The following is a 23,732-nucleotide window of genomic DNA, read 5'->3' as shown; positions in this document are numbered from 1 at the left end:
GATCCTCCCACCCCCTCTTCTTTCTGATCAAGATCATTTATGGTGTCTGGCTCCACACTGCACATCTGAAGCAGCGCAAGCCTAATGGAAGCTTTCTCTCTTCTTTCTGGTTCTGAAGACACCTATGCAAAACCTAGGCTTTGCTGATTATCAGAAACTCTGAAATGTAATCAACTGGATGTTTGGGGTCCCCCTGCCCCTCTAAACATCGAGGTCTTCCGGTGTTCCCTTCCAGACATTCTATGGTCAGAATGCAGTAACAAAGTACTGAGAAGTAGGTGATCAAATGCAGTCCACCTGATTTCCCTGGCGGTCCAGTAGTTAGGAATCCATGCTTCCACTGCAGAGGGTGTGAGTTCGATCCCTGATCAGGAAACTAAGATTCCACATGACCTGCAGTGCAGTCAGGAACAGACAAAAAATGCAGTCCACAAAGCTGGAAACCTGTTTTCACTTTATATGTCTGCTCCCCTCATTCTTCATAGAAACAAAGGCAGGACTGTGTGTAATACCTTAAGACTGGGGGCTCTGAACAAACCTGCTTAATTAAGTTTAAACCCTGGATCCCCTCCTGCTACTAATGTGACCTTGACATGCTTTATAACTTCCATCTTCACCTCAGCTTCTTCCTTAATAATAGTACCAGCCTCAAAGGATGGCTAGGAAGCATATCAAGGGTTTAAAAACAACACCTGATTCACCATAATACAAGGGTATACACACATACAGTAGCTGTCATGATATTACTGTTGCTTTGTGCGTGTAAACAATTTTTTTTGTGGAAAATTCTGAAAGAGATGGGAATACCAGACCACCTGATCTGCCTCTTGAGAAATTTGTATGCAGGTCTGGAAGCAGCAGTTAGAACTGGACATGAAACAACAGACTGGTTCCAAATAGGAAAAGGAGTTTGTCAAGGCTGTATATTGTCACCCTCTTTATTTAACTTATATGCAGAGTACATCATGAGAAACGCTGGACTGGAAGAAACACAAACTGGAATCAAGATTGCCGGGAGAAATATCAATAACCTCAGATATGCAGATGACACCACCCTTATAGCAGAAAGTGAAGAGGAACTCAAAAGCCTCTTGATGAAAGTGAAAGAGGAGAGTGAAAAAGTTGGCTTAAAGCTCAACATTCAGAAAACGAAGATCACAGCATCCGGTCCCACCACTTCATGGGAAACAGATGGGGAAACAGTGGAAACAGTGTCAGACTTTATTTTTCTGGGCTCCAAAATCACTACAGATGGTGACTGCAGCCATGAAATTAAAAGACGCTTACTCCTTGGAAGGAAAGTTATGACCAACCTAGATAGCATATTCAAAAGCAGAGACATTACTTTGCCAACAAAGGTTCGTCTAGTCAAGGCTATGGTTTTTCCTGTGGTCATGTATGGATGTGAGAGTTGGACTGTGAAGAAGGCTGAGTGCCGAAGAATTGATGCTTTTGAACTGTGTTGTTGGAGAATACTCTTGAGAGTCCCTTGGACTGCAAGGAGATCCAGCCAGTCCATTCTGAAGGAGATCAGCCCTGGGATTTCTTTAGAAGGAACGATGCTAAAGCTGAAACTCCGGTACTTTGGCCACCTCATGCACAGAGTTGACTCATTGGAGAAGACTCTGATGCTGGGAGGGATTGGGGGCAGGAGGAGAAGGGGATGACAGAGGATGAGATGGCTGGATGGCATCACTGACTTGATGGACGTGAGTCTGGGTGAACTCCGGGAGTTGGTGATGGACAGGGAGGCCTGGTGCGCTGCGGTTCATGGGGTCGCAAAGAGTTGGACATGACTGAGCGACTGATCTGAAAGAATTTTTATCTCTTTGCCATACGAATGCTGGGAAATATTTTTAAAGAATTTTGTAGAAGGAAGAATACTGAAAAGAAATCAAGGTGCCAGAATAAAAATTCATTTACAAACATGGTACAAAAGAAAACGAGTAAAATCCTTTCAAAATAGGTGATGTGTGGAGGGAGGTGCATAGTGATGGAAGAGGGGGCAGCTTTAGTAATACTTTTATTATACCTGTATGTCCTTCAAACTACATAAGCAAATACAAACAGTAAGTGAAGACATCATGGTAACAGAATAATGGAACTCTTCAAGATCAATTCCACATAACTGATTTTTGAAAAATTTTTAATCTACTTTATCACCATACAGTTACATTGGCCAGATTCTCTACATTTCACAGGATTCCATCCATGATGGGGAAAGGCTATGTTAAGATTATTCAAGAGATAGTGCCATTCTTTAAAGATTTTTCTCTGTGTCAGTCATGCCATTGATGACACGCTGAATTTCAGATCCCAGGAAACATGCTTGAAATGTGCAGACATTTAACCCTGGACGCTAATATTTTTTATTTTGTCCCGTACAATCCTGCAGGGAGAGCACAGTATTTTGGACAGGTTCTTCAACTCCTTCTTGCCTCCATGATACGATCTAGACCAGCTTCGGTGCAAAGAATACTTGACCGAGGCCAAAACACTGCCCACTGTGACCCACCTGATGATTTCCATCTTTACTTCAATTCTTCTACTAGTATGGGTCCTTGAATATCTCTAGTAACGATTATTTTATTTTTTTGATTTCCACTTCTTTTAATCAAGTAACGACAAAGAAAATAGTCTGGTCCAGGAACCTGACAACCATGCTGATGCTGATGAGGAGCTAGAAGACAGCACCGCAATATGACGACTTGACAGACAAAAATCAGAGTGCCTCATCGGAGATGTGGTTTGGAGTGTGGACTTTCCAAGAGCTGAACCTATCAAATCTCAGGACTATATATAGAAAGATCAAGTCAAGTCCACATAAGTCTGTGCAGTCCCCTGATCTATTCAGCCCCTGTGAAGGGAGGCTTCCTAGGCACCCAGGCTTTGTGGAATGGAGTCCCGAAAGACAAGCAGGAGTTTACAGTAAGCTTCCTGGATGGTTAATGGCAGGGGTAACAACGCTACACCTACAGCTTGACTTGGCTTATAGAAGTCTACCACTATTTTGAGACAGTGTGGCTCAGGCAGTTAGGCAATTCAACTGCCACTCCAAGTTCCAGAAAAGCCTACAGCAATTCCAGTTCACGTGGCCAATCTTGCCTTTGATTGATTCTGCCCCATTCAGCAGAGATTGCAGCATGCTTATTATACACAAGGTTCAAAATGCCATCAAGTAGTAGAGCATGTAGCATCATACGGTGGTTACAATCAACTTGGGAATTCATTTAACTAAATACATTGAATATAGCTGATGGTTAATATTTATCAACTACCTAGGAAGGGTGCTACAATGCTTTCCACACGTGTATCTTAACAGTCCTCACAACTCTAAAAAGAAAGTACTATTATTAGTGCTATTTTGCAGGCAAGGAAGCAAACTGAAAGGAAACTGATATAGGTCTTTTAGCTAGTCAAATTAGTGGTGATATTCAAACCTATAACAAAGGCTTTAGGAACCCTGCTAGCCACTGCCTCCCGGCCTAACACACACCCCATCAGGAAGCATCCTCAGGCATTGGCTAATGGCTGGAAATCATCCTATTTAAATATATGAATTAAGACCAGGGACTTCCCTGGCTAAGATGCAGGAGGCCTGTGTTCGAACCCAGGTCAGGGAACTAAGATCCCACATGCCACAACTAAGACCCAAACAGAGCCAAATAAAAAATAAAGACCAAGTAACAAATCTACCCACCACCACTGTGAATTTTTTCTGAAACTATGATTGTCAAATATGATTGTGATATGTTAATAATTTCAAATGTTTCTGTTCACCATGACAAAAAAAATGGAGAGAAAAAGACATCATCAAACTTCTGTAAATGTCTTATTTTTAAGTCACCTAAATTCCCTCCATGCCCCCCACGCCCCCACTGCCACAACCAACCCCAAACTCTTCTAAAAGCACAAGTGTAAAATTATCAGCAAATACTCATTATGGTGAGTATATTCATTTCCAGTGACAAGGGCATAATTACAGCCTGTGATAGACTCTTCATACACTTTCTGTACCCCAACACTCCTTGGTCTCCATGTACACAGTTAAGTCCCTTTCATAAAACCCGGAGCATGAATTCACTTTTTAAAATGGTTACCGACACTTCAGTCCCTGAAACTCTGATTTAATTTGAATGGCTGGCCATGGTGATGATTTATCTAATTTCAAGTCCTTGATAAGATAAGCTCAACCCAATTATACCATTATTGTTGGGAGAAAATCGCATTCACAGTGCAGCTTCCAGAAATGTGCTGCTGTGAAGAAGGCTCTGTCAATAACGTCAGTGTTCAAAGTCCTTCCTGAACATGTTCCCAAAACAGCACCCTGCCCAAGGGTTGTTCTCCAAGGTTAAGACACGAAGAAGCCAGCCCACAAGTCCTGCCTGCTAACCCACAGGTTACAGAGCTATTAGCAAACACCTCCAGGTTCAATGTCGGGGGCTGAAGACTAGCCTTTTTTCCACCTAAGGTTATCTTGAGTAGTTTATGTCTGGTCTTTGAACAACCGCACTGTATAACCCATAGATGGGGACTGCTTCTTCCCTTCTCGAAGCTTCTTTCCATGTGGGAAGAATTCTACTTTTCTAATTCTCTCACCTCTTCCAGGCTTCCCAGGTGGCGCTAGTGGTCAAGAACCTGCCTGCCATTGCAGAAGATGTAAGAGACCTGGGTTTGACTCTTGGGTTGGGAGGGCATGGCAACCCACTCCAATATTCTTGCCTGGAGAATCCCATGGACAGAAGAGTCTGTCAGGCTACAGTCCATAGGGTCGCAGATGACTGAAGTGACTTAGCATGCCTGCATGCATATTCTCATGAGTGTAAAGTGGAGTTTCTAAAGGGTGAGATACCTTCACAGAGTAAATGCAGAAGCAGGTACCGGAAACCCACTGTCTTCTATTAAGCCAGACTAGAGATCTGCAAAAATATAAAAGCACAATGCTACTCTTCCTACTAATTTCGCTGCTCTGTTTTGGAAAATATAGTTATATTTTTCATATAAATTGGTCTTTGTGTTACATAGGTAATGGGTTTAATACGTTTAAATGAATTAAATCGATACAATTTCCTCAGTTTAATTTCTAATATGCTAAACAACGATAGATATTACCCGCATTATAGAAACTCATTAGGGCACTTAATGATTTTTTTTTTAAGTGGAAAAGGGTCCTGTGACCAAGAAATGTGTGAATTGCTGCTCTAGAGAGGAGAGGGATAAACTGAACTTATCTGAAGGCTGAATTCGAAAGAACAATCTGGGCAGCTGGTGCCCAGCTCTGGCCCCTACTCCTCCCACCTGGGAGTTGCAGGCCCACAGAAAACAAGCGTGGTGATCTCATTTTCCATGCTGGGAGTTCATGGATCCCTGGCAGCACTTGTGGGGGAGGGGGGTTCAGCATCACCTGCAACGGAGTGAGCCTGGCTGTGGAATTCTGGGGTTCAACATTGACAAGAGACAAGCCCAAGGATAAAGGCCATGTCCTCCAAACCAGATCCTTTCAAAACCATGGGGAGATTTTCCCTTTCAGAATTGTTGACTCTTCTGGCTTCTCTTTCATTCAGTTCAGAACTTGGTACAGGGAAGAAAGGTCTTACTTACTGCGCCCCTGCAGAGACTTGGTGTACGAATTGGAGACCTTGAGAAAGAGTGAAAAAAGAATCCAATGTTGGAGAAGAAAACAGTCTCAGAGGTTCTGGGGCTCTGGGCAGAGGAGAAAGGGTGCTTTCCTAGGGCCCTGTCTGTTTTTTAACTTGGTGGTTTACAGCCTTGATTGTGCTGTGTGGTGGGTTTTTATAGGTGGGCAGGTAGCTTTTAACATCAAAAGGCTTTAATTCCTAAACCACAGGGTATTTTGATCTTGATGTGTGACCACAACTCATGGTGGTTATTCTCCAGGAAAGCGGCTGTTTACAGAGCTGGGACCCAGAACAAAGACAGTAGACTTCAGGGAAGGCCAAGGAGACGGGCCACTGGGTGACCCCAGCCAAGGGGCAAAGGCCTTTGGGTGAGGACTGAAGCAGAACAGCCTTGGGAAAGGCCTGAGACAGCTCAGGACACAGTGAGGTGGCCATGAATGAGCAGAGACCGCCGAAGCACAGAAAAAGGGGATTCTTTCACCATCTCCAGCCTAAAGACGAGTGAGCAGAACACTATTTGCTATTTTTAAATGGCAGTGAATTCAAGAGCCCTAGGGAAGTTCTCACTTTAAATTATGAATGACAGGTCAAGGAGGGCAGCATGGATCGTCCACTTCTAATTCTGCCCTGCACTCAGAGACCAAGAAGGCGCTTCTCCACTTCTTGGCCCTTGGGCACAGGCTCAAGGCTCCGCCTCCACCAAGTGGTCTGGACCAGTCTTTACAAACTAAGGAGAAATCTTCCCCTGCAGATGGCCTTTTTTGGCCAAAGCAACTGCACAGCAGGTGGTGAGAGATGGAAAACACATGCTCCCAAGACAGTGTGTCCCCCGGCCACCCACCCAATGGCACCCACACGGGGGACAGCACTGGGCTGAGAGTCTCGAGGGGCTCACAGCTGGAGGCCAGGTAGGAGGTCTGAATGCACTGGCTGCAAAGCTCATCTGGGAGTGGCTCCCTGGGGGAGGTTAAATTTAGCATTTTGTATTTACCTGGGGGGGGGGTGGGGAGGAGATTCACCTGTGTATTCTTGGTTCTCTTTCAGAAAGCTGGCATTTGAGAGCTGCCACCTATGTGCAAGGTCAGAAATACCCCTTGGTGGTGATCCCATTTTGAGGTTCCCTGCCTTCTCATCCAGCATATTTGATCTCTGTTAAGTCTTCATTTTCCCTTTGAACTGAGTGCTTAGCTCAAAGGTCACGACTTACAGACAAGAGGTTTAACCCGATTAGCAAGAGGGAAAGACTCAACCAGGGAAGGTTCTCACCACCCACTGGGAGTCCTTCCCTCAGATGTCACCTGCTTCCTATCTCGGGACATTTAAGAATAGGCTCTAAGGTCATAATGTCACCTAGGAAAACTCTTTCAAGAAAAATTGGTGATTCCATTGACTATATATTTGCTTTATTGCAGTGCTCTAGAATATAACACGTAATATCTCCGAGGTGTGCTCAGGCTGCTGTGACCACCCAGTTAGGTTTGAAGACTTTCTATTAAGTGCTCGTGTGCTCAGTCGTGTCTGTCGACTCTTCACGACCCTATGGATTGTAGCCCACCAGGCTCCTCCGTCCATGGGGTTTCCTAGAGTGAGTTGCCATTTCCTCTCCTGGGTTGGGAAGAGCCCCTGGAGAAGGACTGTCTATAAAGTGAAGATATAGTACTCTCTCTATAGTAAAGCTATTGATCTTTTAAAACTTCAAGAGGCTGAGAGCAAGACAGTCCTGAGAGAGTCCGTCTCCCCCTCTGCGGATGACTGCCCCTCTTCTGGATGAGCACACACTTGATGAGTAAAGAACATACCTTCCATGGTTAATCCAAACCCTGCAGAAGGTTTAGTGGAGCCCTGACTCCCCACCTTTCATGGAGAGGAGCTACACAAGCCACACCACTCCTGATCTCTGTCAACCTTTCTGGCCAGTTTAGATGAAATGACTGGGCATACAGAGCCTGGCCCCTTCTTCACCTCTTTTTCCTTTTGGGAGCCCAGCCTCTCTCCATAGTGCAGATGTTGCTAGGCTGTGGGTGCACTGCAAGAGCAGGTTCCACAGGTGGGAGGCTAGTCTTCATCTAGCAGTGTTAAAGATGGGAGGCTGGGAGCAGGCAGGGTATTAAGTCAGAAATCCAAAGTATTTAAACCACATTCTCCATCCTTGTCTTGGTCACTAATAAAGGTTGCACTTTGGTCCTCTGGGCTCCTCTGGTGGCTCAGATTGGTAAAGAATCTGCCCAAAAGGTGGGAGACCCAGGTTCAATCCTTGGGTCGGGAAGATCCCCTGGAGAAGGAAATGGCTACACACTACAGTATTTTTGCCTAGAGAATCCCTTGGACAGAGGAGCCTGGGCGGCTAGAGTCCATGGGGTCACCAAGAGTCAGACACGACTTAGCGACTGAGCACACCTACTGATTCGTCTTAGAACCTGGATGGATAAGAAGAATTATTTATTAGGGTCTCTTTACAGGCCCCAAAATAACCTACAAAATCTCAACATTACTGAATACTCAGTCATGGCCAAGGCTAAAGATCAAAAAGAAGCCAGGACAAATAACATCCTTGTATCACCAGCAGGGCCGCAAGCAAGTCCACCAGGATGGCTGGATGATGAGGGTCCAAGATTAGACCACCAAGCCTCTACAAGTGCTCAGAGAAGCCCAAGTCCTGGGAACAGAATCACATGTGTCTCTGCCTTACTGGGTGTCTACAGTTCTAAGCCAAGCCAGCTTGAGGTCAAGAAAAATTGCAATTCACAGCACTGTCAACCACTCATCAATTACTTGTATTTCTTAAAATCACCACTAGGGGGGTGTTTGGCCACAGATGGGATTACCTACTTACAGGGTCTGTGTGTGAATGCTCAGTAGTATCTGACTCATCGCCTTCCCATGGACCGTAGCCCGTCTGGCTGCTCTAGCCATGGAATTTTTCAGGCAACAATACTGGAGCAGGTTGCCATTTCTTCCTCCAGGGGACCTTCCCAACCCAAGGATGGAACCTGCATCTTCTGCACTGCAGGCAGATTCTTTACCGCTGAGCCATAGGGGGAAGCCCACTTCATGGTTGCTAAGTCACTTCAGTCATGTCCGACACTGTGCAACCCCATAGACGGCAGCCCACCAGGTTCCCCCGTCCCTGGGATTCTCTAGGCAAGAACACTGGAGTGGGGTGCCATTTCCTTCTCCAATTCATAAAAGTGAAAAGTGAAAGTGAAGTTGCCAGTCCTGTCCGACCCTCAGCGACCCCATGGACTGCAGCCTTCCAGGCTCCTCAGTCCACAGGATTTTCCAGACAAGAGTACTGGAGTGGGGTGCCACTGCCTTCTCCGACTGGTAGCCTATCCTAATTCTGGCTCAATGTTAGATTTTCCCATTCATAAGTCCAAAGGTTGATCCAGGAATGGAGACCCCTTGAAGCCTTCATTCTAAAGTCCAAATTCTCCTCCAGGCTGCAATCCTATAAAATCTTGAATAGAAAGATATATCTTCCGCCCACTGGGTCAGGTCTCAGAGATTCTGAGGACCTGACTGTCACCAGGGAGAATACTGCACAAGCCCTGGGAGGTGTGCCTTTGGGTGAATGGGTTAAGCCAGGCTGCATTCAGACTGCTGTAAAATGGATAATGATAACAATGCCGACTTATCTCAGGGACATGAGATAAGTAATCTTCAGAGAAGATTATATGAGACAATGCAGGCAGACTACCTGGCCTGGCACATAGTTAGCACTCCTCAAATATTAGATTTAATCACATGAGTTAGCTATCCAGAAACCACACTGCTTGGAAAGATACCACACAAGCCATGATTGAAAGTGTTAGGCAAAGACAGTGGGCAACAAGTCGCAAAGCCAAGGTACAGATGAGTTACAAACTTCGTGCGGTAGGGTTCATATAGACAACTCAAGGAGGACGAAAGACCAGAAGACATACAAAAACAATCTCTATCTCCTTGGTAACCGAAAGAATGCAAACTGAACCCAAAAAGAGATACCATTATGCAGTCCACCATATTGTTAAAAAATGTTAAAACTTAACAAGAACATGTATACTAAGTTATGGAAAAAGAAAAATATGTACGTGGTGTTGGTGGACCAGATATTTTTATATATACACATATACATACATACATATACATACATACACACATATACACAGTACATTTCCACAGATGCATGATATACACATTTACATAAACATGTCTCTATACGTAAACACACTTCTATGTATTTACATATATTAGTATATATGAAACTTAATATGTAAATGGAATATATACACAGATGATATGACTATAAAGAAAATCAATTAATAATTACCACAAAAATGAAGATAACGGTTATGTCTGGGAGGAAGGAAGGAAATGGGAACAGTACTCTGGAAACTTCCAAGGCACCAGTAATATTCTATTTCTCAACCTGTCTAGTAGTTGTATTGACATATTTTGTATACTTTAATTACTATTTAAACTGCATATATGGTTTATATACTCCTCTACATGTACCGCATTTTACAACAGAAGAAGTTGTTTTAAAAAGTCAATCTTGCCTTCATATTTTTACCTCCATTCAAATAAACACCAAAACTAGGAACACAGGCTCAGACATCAGGCTGCTGGCATTTGCATCCTAGCTCCATCACTTAGCTCAGATGCTAAAGAATCTGCCTGCAATGTAGGAGACCCCGGTTTGATCCCTGGGTCCAGAAGATCCCCCTGGAGTAGGGAATGGCTGCCCACTCCAGTACTCCTGCCTGGAGAATTCCATGGACAGAGGAGCCTGTCGGGCCCATGTGGTCACAAAGAGTAGGACACAACTGAATGACTTTCACTCACTCCATCACTTAACAAAATATCTTTGGGTGCCTCAGTTTAACCTGTGCTTTGCTCTCTTCTTTTGTAAATAGGTACAACTTTCTTGCAAATTAAATGAGTGAATACAAGTAAGTACTTAGAACAGTGTCTGGCACATAATAATTACTCAAAAATGATGCAATATTATTAAGACAGAATGAAACTAAGCTAAATGCAACAGTTTCTGCATCTAATCATCAATAAATCACCAGAATCTACAAGAACAATAAATCTATCTTTACTCTGTTTTCATAAATTCTGTACTTGCATCAACAGTATATGATAAGAATACCCTCAACTCTCTAGTCTCCACTGAGTTATCATGTTAAAAGCATTCAGAGACTAAATAACTTACTCTGGTTCCAGGCTAGTCTTAACACACACACATACACCAATACACACTTGTGTCCACAGCAGAACACTAAAGAATTAAAAGACCGAGTGGGAGGGGTACTGGGGGAGAATGGATAACTATATATGTACGGTTGAGTCCCTTCAGTGTTCACCCGAAACTATCATAACAGTGTTAATCGGCTATACCTCAACACAAAATGGTTTTGGTGTTAAAAAAAATTTTTTTTTTAATCTTTTAAAAAACTTACATCACAGAAGCAAAGAGGCAGACTTGGAAGACACCAGAAGAGCTCCTGTTTTATTACCTGTAATTCCCAAATCAAACTGCTGGCAGAATAACACTCTATATAGATTAATCCCTTTCCCTAATTGTATCAGCTTAGGCAACATCTGTTAAAACTGAAGGAGGAATGTTAAAATATGTGTCCTTCAGTTGTGGCTTCTGCATGTGGTCTAAGGCGCACTGGCAGCCTCCCATGCAGAAGATGATGAGTTATCCCACTGGAACACAGAAGAGAGCTTTGAACATATCAAGTACTCAAACTCAGTCAAATAATTAAACTACTCCTTGATTATGTTTGTGTAAAACAAGGGTAATGACTATGCCCCCAAATCTTCAATTAAAGATCTTACATCTTGTTTACCATATGAAAGCACTTTTCTAAATGATGTAGATATATCAGCCCACTTACTCTTCCTAACAACCTTATGACAGATACTACTTATTATCCTCATTTTACAAACGGACATACGGCGAGATAGAAATGCCACATGTGCTGTCCAGGCTCACACAACCTGGTGTCAAAACCAGGGACCCCAAAACAGGCCATCCAGCCCGAGTCAACATTCTTAACCACTACACACTGCCTCCCTAGCACAATCAGAGAGAGAAAAACAGACACCCAAAACTCTACGGCAACTCGCACTTAGTAAAGAAAGCATTTCTGTTGAGAAAAACAGAAATTTTATTTGATAAAAGACAGCCACCCACCTGTTACTCTGTGTGTGTTATATGCATCAATTCTGGGGAGAAAAATAAAGCAAGGCCCTCTGCTACTGCTACTAAGTCACTTCAGTCGTGTCCGACTCTGTGTGACACCATAGACGGCAGCCCACCAGGCTCCCCCGTCCCTGGGATTCTCCAGGCAAGAACACTGGAGTGGGCTGCCATTTCCTTCTCCAATGCATGAAAGTGAAAAGTGAAAGTGAAGTCGCTCAGTTATGTCCAAGTCTTCGAGATCCTACGGACTGCAGCCTAACAGGCTCCTCTGCCCATGGGATTTTCCAGGCAAGAGTACTGGAGTGGGTTGCCGTTGCCATCTCCTATTTTAATTATGAAGAACCAGTAAATAAGATATCAGAATGTGAACAATTCTTGACAAACCCATTACATACACAAAAACACTAGAAAAAGTTATCTCACTGTGTTCCAAAATGCTTTTACTCTAGGCCATAAAATGTTATATGCCATCCATCTATAATCTATTGTTATCTACATTCAAATATACCACTATCCCCCTTTTAAACAAAGTTCCATCAAGATAGCCTCTAATAAAGGGGAAGACCATAAACCAAATCATAGATTTAATTCAGTTTCATTTACAAGGTACTCAGCTACGAATCAACTGGAAAATTAAATTAATGGCTATGCTAGTCTCCCCAAATGTTCTTAGTTATCTGTCAAACAAAAAAGAACTGTAAGTAAAATTTAATGCTGAAAACATAAACACTATATGTATACAATTGCTTTTATGGTAGAAAACTGTTTGCAAGGGTTAAATACAAGTGAAATACCAAACAGGTATCAATAAGCTAAAGTCATACAAAGGGTACAATCTTTTTAAACACTGAAAAATAAACACACACTCCTATGTGTGTGTGTGTGTGCCTGGTTGCTCAGTTGTGTCCAACTCTGCAATCCCATGGACTGTAGCCCACCAGGCTCCTCTGTCTATGGGATTTCCGAGGCTAGATTACTGGAGTGGGTCTCCATTTCCTTCTCCCGAGGATCTTCCTGACTCAGAGATTGAATCTGCATCGCTTGCATCTCCTGTATTGGCAGAAGGATCCTTTACCGCTGTGTCACCCGGGAAGCCCAAAGTCCACTCGTGTACAAACATAAATAAATCAGAGCTTCCTTGAAGCAAACAAACCCTGCTGGGCCATTACCTCAGGACGTGGATCCTTTAGTCCTCATCCTTATGCATGGACTCCTCCACCTAGATTCTAGGTCTACTCAACAAATATTATACATGGAGAGAAAAGGCCTCCAGAAAGAAGAACTTGGGACAAGTATGGAGCTCTGTATCCTTCATGGCAACCTCTAAGATCTTTAAAAAGGCTACACAGACACAGAAGAGGATCAACTATCCCCAAAGATGCACCAACCTTCTGGAAAACGAGGAGTCCGTGGTATTGTAACCCCCAACTGAAACTTTTTTAGGTAAAAATAAATCTGGGTAGGGCCTCCTTGAGAAGTGGGTCACTAGGAAGCTCAGAGTATTAAGAAGCATTGCTGCAAAGATTAGTCTTAACACCGAAATCTTCCGCATGAAGATGTCAAATCCAAAAGATCCTGAGTGTTTTGTCTCTACCTTCCTTCTGATAAAAAGGGAAGGGCAAGAAAAGGTGTAACTTACTAAATTCCAAACGTCTTCAGCTTTTGGCTGAAGCAACACTGCCAATTTACCAGAACTGCAGGAGGAGATATCTAGATAGGAAAATCCACAAAAGTTTTTTCATGGTTTGACACCACAAACCACTGTAAACATTCAAGTGACCTTTAGATGCAATGAAATGGCCTGTTTTTATTGTTGCTTTTAAATCAGTTTTCACCTTCCTCAACCTCCCAGATACTTCCATAGCATCCAGAAGCCTTTCCTAACCTTGTGACTATTAAAAAAGACATAAGACACACATACACAGACAATTCTACAAATTGAGTGAAAAGTACAAAACAGTATATAGTGGATGACTTCATAAAATATGGGGATAAGCTAAACTGATATCTGCTATTAGAAATCAAGTTGGATGGCATCACTGACTCTATGGACATGGATTTGTACAAACTCTGGGAGACAGTGAAGGACAGGGAAGCCTGGTGTGCTGCAGTCCCTGGGGTCACAAAGATTCGGACACGACTCAGTCACTGGACAACATATAGTTGCCACTGAAGGGATGGTTAAAATTGAAGAGGGTGTCCCTGGGATGCTGGAAATGCTGTGTCTTGACTGAGCACTGATTCAATACTATGATCAATTAATGAACACTCAGCACGGTCCTATACACATCTGTTATTTCCATAAAGGCTGAGTATGAGTGTGTAAAATTTAAATTCTGAATTCCCTGAAATATGAGAAGACATGAAAACCTAATCTTGGAGATGCTCTTGTTGGTACCAAAGGAGCTGTGAAAGCCTAATACTTTGGTTGCAGAAAACACACTTTTCTTTACTTACTGGACCGGAAAGCCGTAAAGAATGAACTGCAGACTTTGAACTGTTGTGTTAACCAATTAAGACAACAAAAGAAAAAAAAAAATTAAAGTGGTCACAGTCTCTGGTTTATTAAAGATTTGTGTTAAGCAAAGGGATTATATCATATTCTTCAAACTTCATAAATTTAATGTTTTTTTAAGTCATTTATTTCAGAGTTCGCTTTAACAGCTCCCTGACCCAACTAAGAGACATTTAGTTTGCAATTACAGTCAAGCCAAGTGTATCCACCCACCAACAATAGGTCAAGTTACAAAAAAACAAAAAAAAACAGTTCTAGGCTTTCTGGGCAGCAAACAAATCAGTGGGTACTCAGTAACCCCACAAAACAGTCCCATAAACTTGTTGTAGGTGTGGGCATCTATATTTTTAAAAGATGCCAACTAATTTCATTTGTGGGAGAAAAGGTAATTCAAACTATTCAAACATGGAAAACCTGCCATGAAACATTAAAATATTTTACTACTTAATGATAGAATCTCTTGCATGTACTTTTATAAAGAAAAGAACACTAAACAGACACAGTTTCAAAAAAAACAACACACACAAAAAACCCCAAACACAAAAAATGTGGGTTGGGTCAGGTTTTTGTGGCTCTTACAAAGTATTTTAAGTTCCAAAATGCATTCAAAAATTATTTTTTGAGTACTTATCAACACATTATTTGTTGATGAAGACAATTTGAAGAACATCATGAAAATGATTATAAATCATTTACCTGGAATTATTTTTTCTTCTCTAAGGAAAAAAAGAAATATATATATAATGAAAATCTTAACCAAGTATTAAATTTTGGTTTCAAATGTCAAAATAAAATATTTAAGGTCAAAATTAAAGAATGAAGCTCAAAAGTTAACTACTTTACAAAAATCTTATAAACTCAGTAGTGAGGAACTGCAATTTCCTTCTACTGTGGAATTTTTCCCTGAATATCAAATTAAAAGCATCCCAGCCTGGTAGAAGGAGAAAACCATGGGCTTTGCAGTCAGGCTTAACTCTGCTATAAAGAGATATCATTCCACTCAGGATTCTCACAATAAATACTCAGACTGTCTGACTTTCTCTTTCATCATCTCTATAAAATGGAATAAAACCACAAGGTTTTATTTATTTATTTATGTCACAAGGATATGGAAATAATTAAGTAAGGTAATTTACTAGTTTCTTCCCTGAAATTAAAAATATTTTATCCTTAAGGTTTTGTATTATTATACCAGACACTGTTTTTTAAAAAAAAGATTTGAAGAGATGGCAGCAAATTATCTGAAGTTTCAAGTAGTTTTATTTGGTGTTATGTGCTTTTTTGAGTTATATGAATGACCTACTGACTATTACTAAAAATAAACTGTTAAAAGTCTTCGAATTGACTATTGGGGAAAAAAAACAAAACACTGAAAAGGCATTTCTTAGAATCCTTACTGGAAGTAATAATATGAATTTAGATACTTTTTTTTTTTAATGTGTGAATCATTTATTTTTTAACCAATTTTACTGTGGTATAATTTACATACAATAAAAATGCACCCATTTTAAGAGTACAGTTCAAAGAGTTTCAAAAAGTATACATTCATCAACCCATTACCATCAAGATCTAGAACATTTCTGTCACCCCCCCAAATTACCTCCTGCGCCTTTGTAACCAATCTTTTGTCTCCATGTCCAGCCCCAAACAACCATTAAACTATTTCCTGTCCCTACAATTTAGATTTCCCTTTTCCAAAATTTTACAAATTTCAACACTAAGGCAACAGAAGAACATTGAATAATCTCAAAACTTATTTTAATAATAAGGATAAAAGAGTCATGTCACATTTTCAGTTCCAATAATTTCTGGAACAAAGATTCCAAATTATGATCCTTTAACTTTTTCTTTTTTTTCTTTTTTACTAATTCTTTAATCCAACAAAACATTAAATTATATATCAGCATTGGGGTATGGAAACTCCATATAAAAGTTTTAAATGATGAATATCAAGTATAATTTTTTTTAAAAACACAAAAGCAAATATTAAAACTACAACCATAAAAATATATGATTGTACATAAACATGCTATGGTCAAGTTAATTTTTTAAATTAACATAAAAACAATACTAAAATTATAATATATAGTAGTATGCTGCTGCTGCTGCTGCTGCTAAGTCGCCTCAGCAGTGTCCGACTCTGTGCAACCCCATAGACGGCAGCCCATCAGGCTTCCCTGTCCCCAGGATTCTCCAGGCAAGTACACTGGAGTGGGTGGCCATTTCCTTCTCCAATGCATGAAAGTGAAAAGTGAAAGTGAAGTCGCTCAGTCATGTCCAACTCTTAGCGACCCCATGGTCTGCAGCCCACCAGGCTCCTCCGTCCATGGGATTTTCCAAGCAAGAGTACTGAAGTGGCATAGGCAGGTATATTTTGTAAAAGAAAATTTAAGAATGGATCATGGATCAAACACTTCTCCAAGTCACTCGATTATGAATGCCATATTGTATTTATAATAGCACCTCCTTTTAAATGACTCAAGCTGTTTTAAAACCCCACTAATTCTCCCAATGCTACTTGGGAAAAACCCAAGTTCAATAGCTTCCTTACTGGAGAGTGTAGACCAAAACATCCGACTCTAACACTAAATGTTTTTCTGAATCTCAAGTTCTAGGTTTAGGTAAAGTCTACTTTAGATAACTTTTTCACTATCAGAACAGATGAAAAATTAAATATTCAGTCAGTCAAGAGAATGGAAGAAATATCATGATGGGTTAACCAGCCAGTATAATCTCTCAGGTGGTTAACTCAGCATAGTGTGGTCACTTCATGATACAACATGGAAACTATTACATAACTACACGTTATATTTAGCCAATCTTTCTTGAATTTACTTATAAGCTCAGCCTACTACAGGCTGTTCTCAACTCAACTTTAGGATGTTCTCATAGGTCATCTTCATCTTATTTCTACTGTGCTTAATTTTCTATTCAGCAATAGCTTCTATCTGTGGTCTACATCCAACTCTTCTTCATTCAGAGGCCCTGAAATCCCACTGATGATTTCAGTGGTCCTAACCTGAATCTTTTCTAGGTACCTGAGTATGCCAAAAACATTAGGTGGCTTAACAATAATTTTCTTGACTGTAACCAGAGGTTCTCAAATCTGACTGCATATTACTCCATAATTTATTAAATCAGTCTCTACTGATGGACTTTCAGAGGGTCATCTAATCCGATCTTTTGCAATTATAAACAGTGCCTCAATGCATATACCTATATTTGTAAATATCACATATATATCACGAATACAAACATATCTGTAAAAGTGACTAGAGAAGAACTTGCTAGGTCAAGGCGCCATATTCTTTTTTTAAAAAGTTGTTTTTTTTTTTTAATTTACAAAGTGTTAGTTTCAGCTGTACAGCAAAGTGATTCAGTTAAACATAAGTACATATATATATATCTATATATGTTCTTTTTCAGATTCTTTTCCCTAATAGGTTATTACAAGATACTGAATATAGTTCCCTATGCTATATAGAGAAGCCTATCAGTAGAGATAGGTCTACTAATAGGTCCTTGTTGTTTATCTGTTTTATATATAGTAGTATGTTATCTCTTAATCCCACTCCTAATTTATCCCTCAACCCTTTGCCCTTTCAAAACTGTAAGTGTACTTTCTAAGTGCATCTATTTCTGCTGTGTAAATAAGTTCATCTGTATTATTTTGTTAGATTCCACATATAAGAGGTCTCATATGACATTGTTCTCTGATTTACTTCACTTAATATGATAATCTCTAGGTTCATCCAAAAGGGCTATATTCTTAGTGCTGAATGACATATTATCATATATAATAAACTACTGTCAACAGTACTCAAAAAGCATACTCAGTCCTCTGAGTACCTGAAAATCCCTGCATTTCAGGTTAAAAATTAAAGTCATTCCAAAGTCTTTGAAAAGAATCATTTTGGGATATTTTAAGCAGCCCCAAGAGTCACAGAACTAGATAGTGCCTTAGAGATCAACTAATCCAACCAGGCCTATGGTTTTATTATTGAGGAAAATGAGGTCAGCAGAGTTTAAGAGACTAAACTACATCTGGACCAGATTAGAACCTCAGGCTTCCTGCCCTTGACCCTCGCTCTTGCCCTTCACACTATGTCAGGGCAGCTCACTTGCCCAGAACAAAGGTATTATTTACTCTCAGTGCTCAAATCACCTTGGATGACACACACAAAGTTATCAGTTAACTATCAGTTGATAGTTCATGCCAAACTGGTAAACATTGCAGGGGACATGTATGTGGAGTTCTAAACATGTATACTGTGTGTGTATATATGCAACCCAAGAGCCTGGGTGCTGTAAAATACAGTTGCAAGCTCAGAGAAGAAGTACTCTGGGTCCTAAAGACAATAACAAGGAGGAACTGAGCTTTATTCATGCACAACCTAAAATAGAGCTTAAAAACTTGATTGTAACAAAACCATAAAGTTCACATTTTTCAAAAGGTCCCATTTAGATCCTGAATTCACCTTCTGCCTGCTTTAAACTCATCACTTTATATGTGTAGAAGATGTAGCTTTTTCTACAATATTTATCTGTATCTTCTTCCTCCCTGGCATGAATAGGTTTGTTTAATTTAAAACTTATCTACATTTAGTTAAATACACAAAGACTAGCATCCGCTCAAATTAACTGAAAAATTCAAACAAAAGTAAGTTTGTAGAAGAAAACAAACAGAAATGGGAGGCGTAATGATTTGTTGGTACAAATTATGTTTCAACTTACAGTTCTAAACCCAACTTGAAAACAGATTCTAGAAGGTGTACTCGTGGCAGATGTGAAATAATTACTCAAATAACAAAATCTAAATTCCAAATCTATCCTATCGGATGGACAAAATTCACCACAAGTCTGTGCAGTGCTTAAACTTGATTAATTCTTGTATTTGAGCCAAAAGAGCAAATTTGAATAATGTTAACTTAGGCAAAGCCATAGAAAGTAGATACAAACACTACATTTCTTAAATAACAGCTGATTTTTCTTTAAAATCACTCTTCTAACTTGAGACTATCCCTTTGAAAATAGAATGGGGATTTGAGTTACTTAGGATTTCTTTAAAAGGCATTTTAAAGCAAGATTAACTGTTGGTTTAAGTCTTGACATTTCCCGATTAATAACCCTAAAGCTTAATGAGGCACAACAGATTTAAGAATTGAAAATTTTTAATGAAAATGGAAATTAAGGACAGTCTGGCGCAACACACGGTCACCAAAAATCTGTTTTAAATAGAACTCAATCTCTACATGTAAAAAATACAAACTATTTAAGAAGACTTTCCCCTTAAAATCTCAGTCCAAACTTTTAGAAGGCCAGGGCAGACTTTGATAAAAGTATGACAGTATACTCTGCAAGTAAATTCTAAACTTGCAGTTAAGGCCTAAAAAATTACGTGTAATTTTAATTTGTGTGTATATCTATATCATTTTAAGATATGCATATAATATCTTAGGACACACTAATTATGTTTCAAGTTGCATTTAGTGCATTTGCAGTGCACTGCTGTCAGTAAGGGGGCTTCCCTGGTGACTCAGTGGTAGAAGAATCCACCTGCAAGGCAGGAAACGTGGGTTCAATCCCTGGGTCAGGAAGATCCCCTGGAGAAGGAAATGGCAACCCACTCCAGTATTCTTGCCTGGAAAACTCCATGGACAAGAGGAGCCTGGCAGGCTACTGTTAACGGGGGTGGCAAAAGTTGAACACAACTTAACAACTAAACAACAACAACAACACCTGTTAGTAATGACCATGTGCCAGAAATTTTAAAAAGGGCAAAGATACACAAAAGGAGAAGAGACTGTGAATACCAATTAATTTTTACTTTCAAAGGAACTTGAAATTCAAATAAACATAGAGAATACATAAATGTTTTATTCTTAAAATGATTGTGGTATCCTAGATTTTCCAGTCTAAAACAAAGCCTTCCCCCCTCCGCCCCACATTTTATGTATTGAAATTAATGCCATGAAAGTCCATACCTAATATGAGAAAATCACATATGGTTTGTGCATCTTTTTTCATAGGTCGTCATTCAGCATTGAAAGCAGAAATCTATGTGATAAGACTAAGAATCTAAAATATTTGTGAAACTTAGGGTGATGTCTTTGATGTTTCATAACCCATACAAATGTATTTAAAACAGAATAATGGAGCTATGCAGTTAAAATGAGAACCAGAAAAACAAAGCAAGCTTCTAACCTATTCATGACTGGATGGGTAGTAAAAGTATAATTGATCTTTTTTCCCTGATGATATATCTATTTAAGGATTTGAAAGTCACTTGTATGAAAGGAAAGCTTGTCATAACTTTGTGATATCCCTTGATCAGTGAAGTTTAATGCTCAAATTCTGCTTTTTTTTCTTTTTTAGAGGACAATGCTAATGCCTCAAGCTAAAATGAGCAAGAATAGAGAAAATCTTAAAAGCTGAATATCATAATATGCAAAATTGACTAGAATTATGTAAATCTAGGTAACAGAATAACTCAACTAGTAAAGATTCTCTTAAAGTGAAAAAAAAAAAGTGTTCCAAGTAAAACAAAGAACACTTCAGTTCATTAAAGGCATAAAGTCCTTTTGAATATTTAATTATTCTTTAACTGGTCTGAAAAAATAAGGCAACTCAGTATCTAAACTGATAATTTACTCATTCTTTTTTCTAAAACTCTTAGACTCCTTAGTCTGGCTTGAAGCTTGAAAAAAAAGGTAGAGTTTTAAAAAGCAGATGACTGCAGAGTGCAGAGGGGCCATTTTCACATTGCAGATAGATCTATGTTATTCCAGTATGTAAAGCAGACCATTAGCAAAGTCATTTCCAATCTCGGTGTGTACAATCCACATAGCACACTTACCCCTAAAACTCATGTTGCATGAACTGCTCTGCTTCCACTTCTAATGACCTTGTAAATCACTCAGTGTTATTGCTTGACTCATACCCATGAATTACCCAAATAACTTGATGACAAAGTTTTAATCTCCCCTTTCCTCAAGGTTTTTGAAAGTCAACCTCGGGTTGGCCTGGAAGACACTGAGAAAGAACATACAACAGAAAAGGGAAGTGCACGATTTGACGTTTATAAATTATATATATATTTAATGCTTAAAAAAGAACATGGCCTACAAAATCCACGCCTGGTTTCAAAGCAGATGACTCAAAGAGGAAATGAGATAGTTCCGTGGTACACAGATTAGTCCCATGAACCATTAGTCCATTGGTTATTAGTGACCAAGAAACGTCTCCTCCTATCCTAACTTCACTGCACAATATTCAATTAAAACTTACTTTCAGATCAAAAAGTTAGTGAGCATACCATCCAGAGCTGGACTGAACCTCTTAGGATTTATTATAAAATTGCCTATAAATAAGTAAGACCATGGTATGATGTTCAAAACAACATGTTTTTTAAAACAAGATTTTTCTAATCTACGAGGTATTTGTTTTTTAAATCTGATGTCTGGGAGGATTCTTAAGTTTATCTTGTTTTCCCCTTAACTTCAAACACTTGAAGTAGCACTTTTTTCCTTCCTCCCCTTCAGCCGAACCTCTTCAATAAACCCCCTTTTAAAAGAAGAAACAATAAATGAACTGACAGGAGGTGAAAGAATGAGGAGTGTGCGCTCCAAGAATAAAGGGCGGTTTTATAACAGGAGGTACTTTTGTTAGCAAGTGACTGGCAGGTCTCCTCCCCCAAGTAAGAAGAAATTCCATCCACTCCCCAAAAGTGCAGAGGCCAAAAATGTCCAGTAGAACAGTTCTGAAACCCCAGCGTCTGCAGAGAGCCGAGGGGGGCGGACTGGCGAATGGGGGAAGGGGAAAGAGAAAGAGACCAGCAGGAGAGGAAAGAACAAAAGGAGAAACCCAAGAAAGGAGAAAGGAACGGCGGGACCTGGGCGGCCCGCGAGCCAGTGGGAGGGAGAGAGCCTGAGAGTAGGCGAGCGCGACCCGGGGGAGGCGAGCGCGGAACGGGCGCACCATGGACAGGGCTCGGCGCGGCCCACACCCCTCTAGGGGGCGGCGGGAGGGAGCGCGCGAGACCGCGGGCGCCAGTCCGGTCCAGCCCCCGGCGCCCGCGGCCGGAGCGCGCCAGGCCCTGACCCGTGATGACCACGGAGAGCGGCGATCTGCACTATCTGTCCCTGCCCCGGTCGCCCCGGGCGCAGCGGCACTTCCGAACCGCGCCCGCACTTTTTGGAGCAGTCGCCGGCCTGCCACCCCCAGCCGTTGGTGGTGCGCTGGGGGCCCCCTGGGGCGGATTCCCCCCGAGACCCCTTCAGGCCATGAGGGCGGGCACGCCCCTCTCCCGCAGCCACCTCGGGCCCCCACCGCCCGCGGCGGCAGAAGCGGGACCCCCGGCCGGACCCCGCCCAGCACAGGGGGTCTCGGCCGCGGCGCGCGGCTTCCCTTCGCCAGACCCCGCTGGCGGGCCAAGAGGGGCCTCGGGGCATCCTCTGGCCCAACGCCGCGGGAAAGTTGGACGCTCGGCCGGGCTGGGGACTCGCGCGGAGTGGGGAGGGAGGCTGAGACCTGCCTGGAGCAGGTGCTTCCCGCCGCCGAGGAGCCTCCCGGTACCGATTCCAGGGAAAGGCTGACTGGCGCTCTCCCGAAGGCGTGAAAAGTGCGGAGGCTCCCGGTCAAGGCGCCCCCAGCACGCACGCAGGGCAGACGCAGCCGGACAGAGGGAGAGGAAAAATAGCCAAGTAACGGAACTTCTCCCCGCCCGGCGGGATAAGGGGCGTCCGGGGCCAGGGCCTGGGTGCGGAGGCGCGGACCCGCGTAGACTCGTCTGGGCAAGGGAGCGAGGTTTTCTTTTCAGGTAGGACCGACAGAGGAAATTGCAAGGGCAGGAAAACAAATAGCCAGCAATTCGACGCTGGGGTAAAGACAATAGGACCCTGGAGCCCTCGGGCACCGGGAGCCGCGCGGGTGCCAGGATGAGGTGGGGTGGAGGCAAGTCCCGTAACTAAGATACCAGAGTGAGAATTTCGACTGCAAACTCGAGACCCATCCCTGCAGAAATAAACAAACAACAAAAAAAAATTGGAGCAAAGTGCTACGCGAAGGATGAGAAGCGTAGAAAACTGCAAAACCGGAGTGCTAGCCTAGCTCACCCTTCTGCTGCCTAGAGACACCCCCCGGGAGCTGGCTGGACCCCCGCAGGGGCAGTGGGGAGACCGTGATCAGCCCCTTTGGGCACCCGCCAAGAGAGGCGCGGGAGACCGGCTAGCCACGGGCGCCCTGCTCCGGCGCCCGGCCCGAGCCTCGTGTCTACGCAGCTCCCGGCCGCGCGGTGCGGCACCTCCCTTCCCGGGTGCGCAGCCCGGCCCCGCAGCAGCGCGGGGAACAAAGGGACCCGGCGCCGCCCGCCCCACCCCGCCCG

The 23,732-nt window shown here is 42.0% G+C and overlaps 1 protein-coding gene across 1 annotated transcript in view; it reads right to left on the bottom strand.

Annotated features, from left to right (window-relative positions):
• Positions 1 to 23,732, bottom strand: part of CDH2 (cadherin 2) — a 251,248-nt gene that overhangs the window by 226,317 nt on the left and 1,199 nt on the right. The window lies entirely within an intron of this gene.

Source organism: Bos grunniens, chromosome 24 (genome assembly GCF_055505025.1).
Source record: "Bos grunniens cultivar Pamir isolate PY7600 chromosome 24, Bosgru_T2T1.0, whole genome shotgun sequence".
NCBI lineage: Eukaryota > Metazoa > Chordata > Mammalia > Artiodactyla > Bovidae > Bos > Bos grunniens.
The sequence above is the reverse complement of the archived record's forward strand: the minus strand, read 5'-3'. Positions and strand labels throughout refer to the sequence as shown.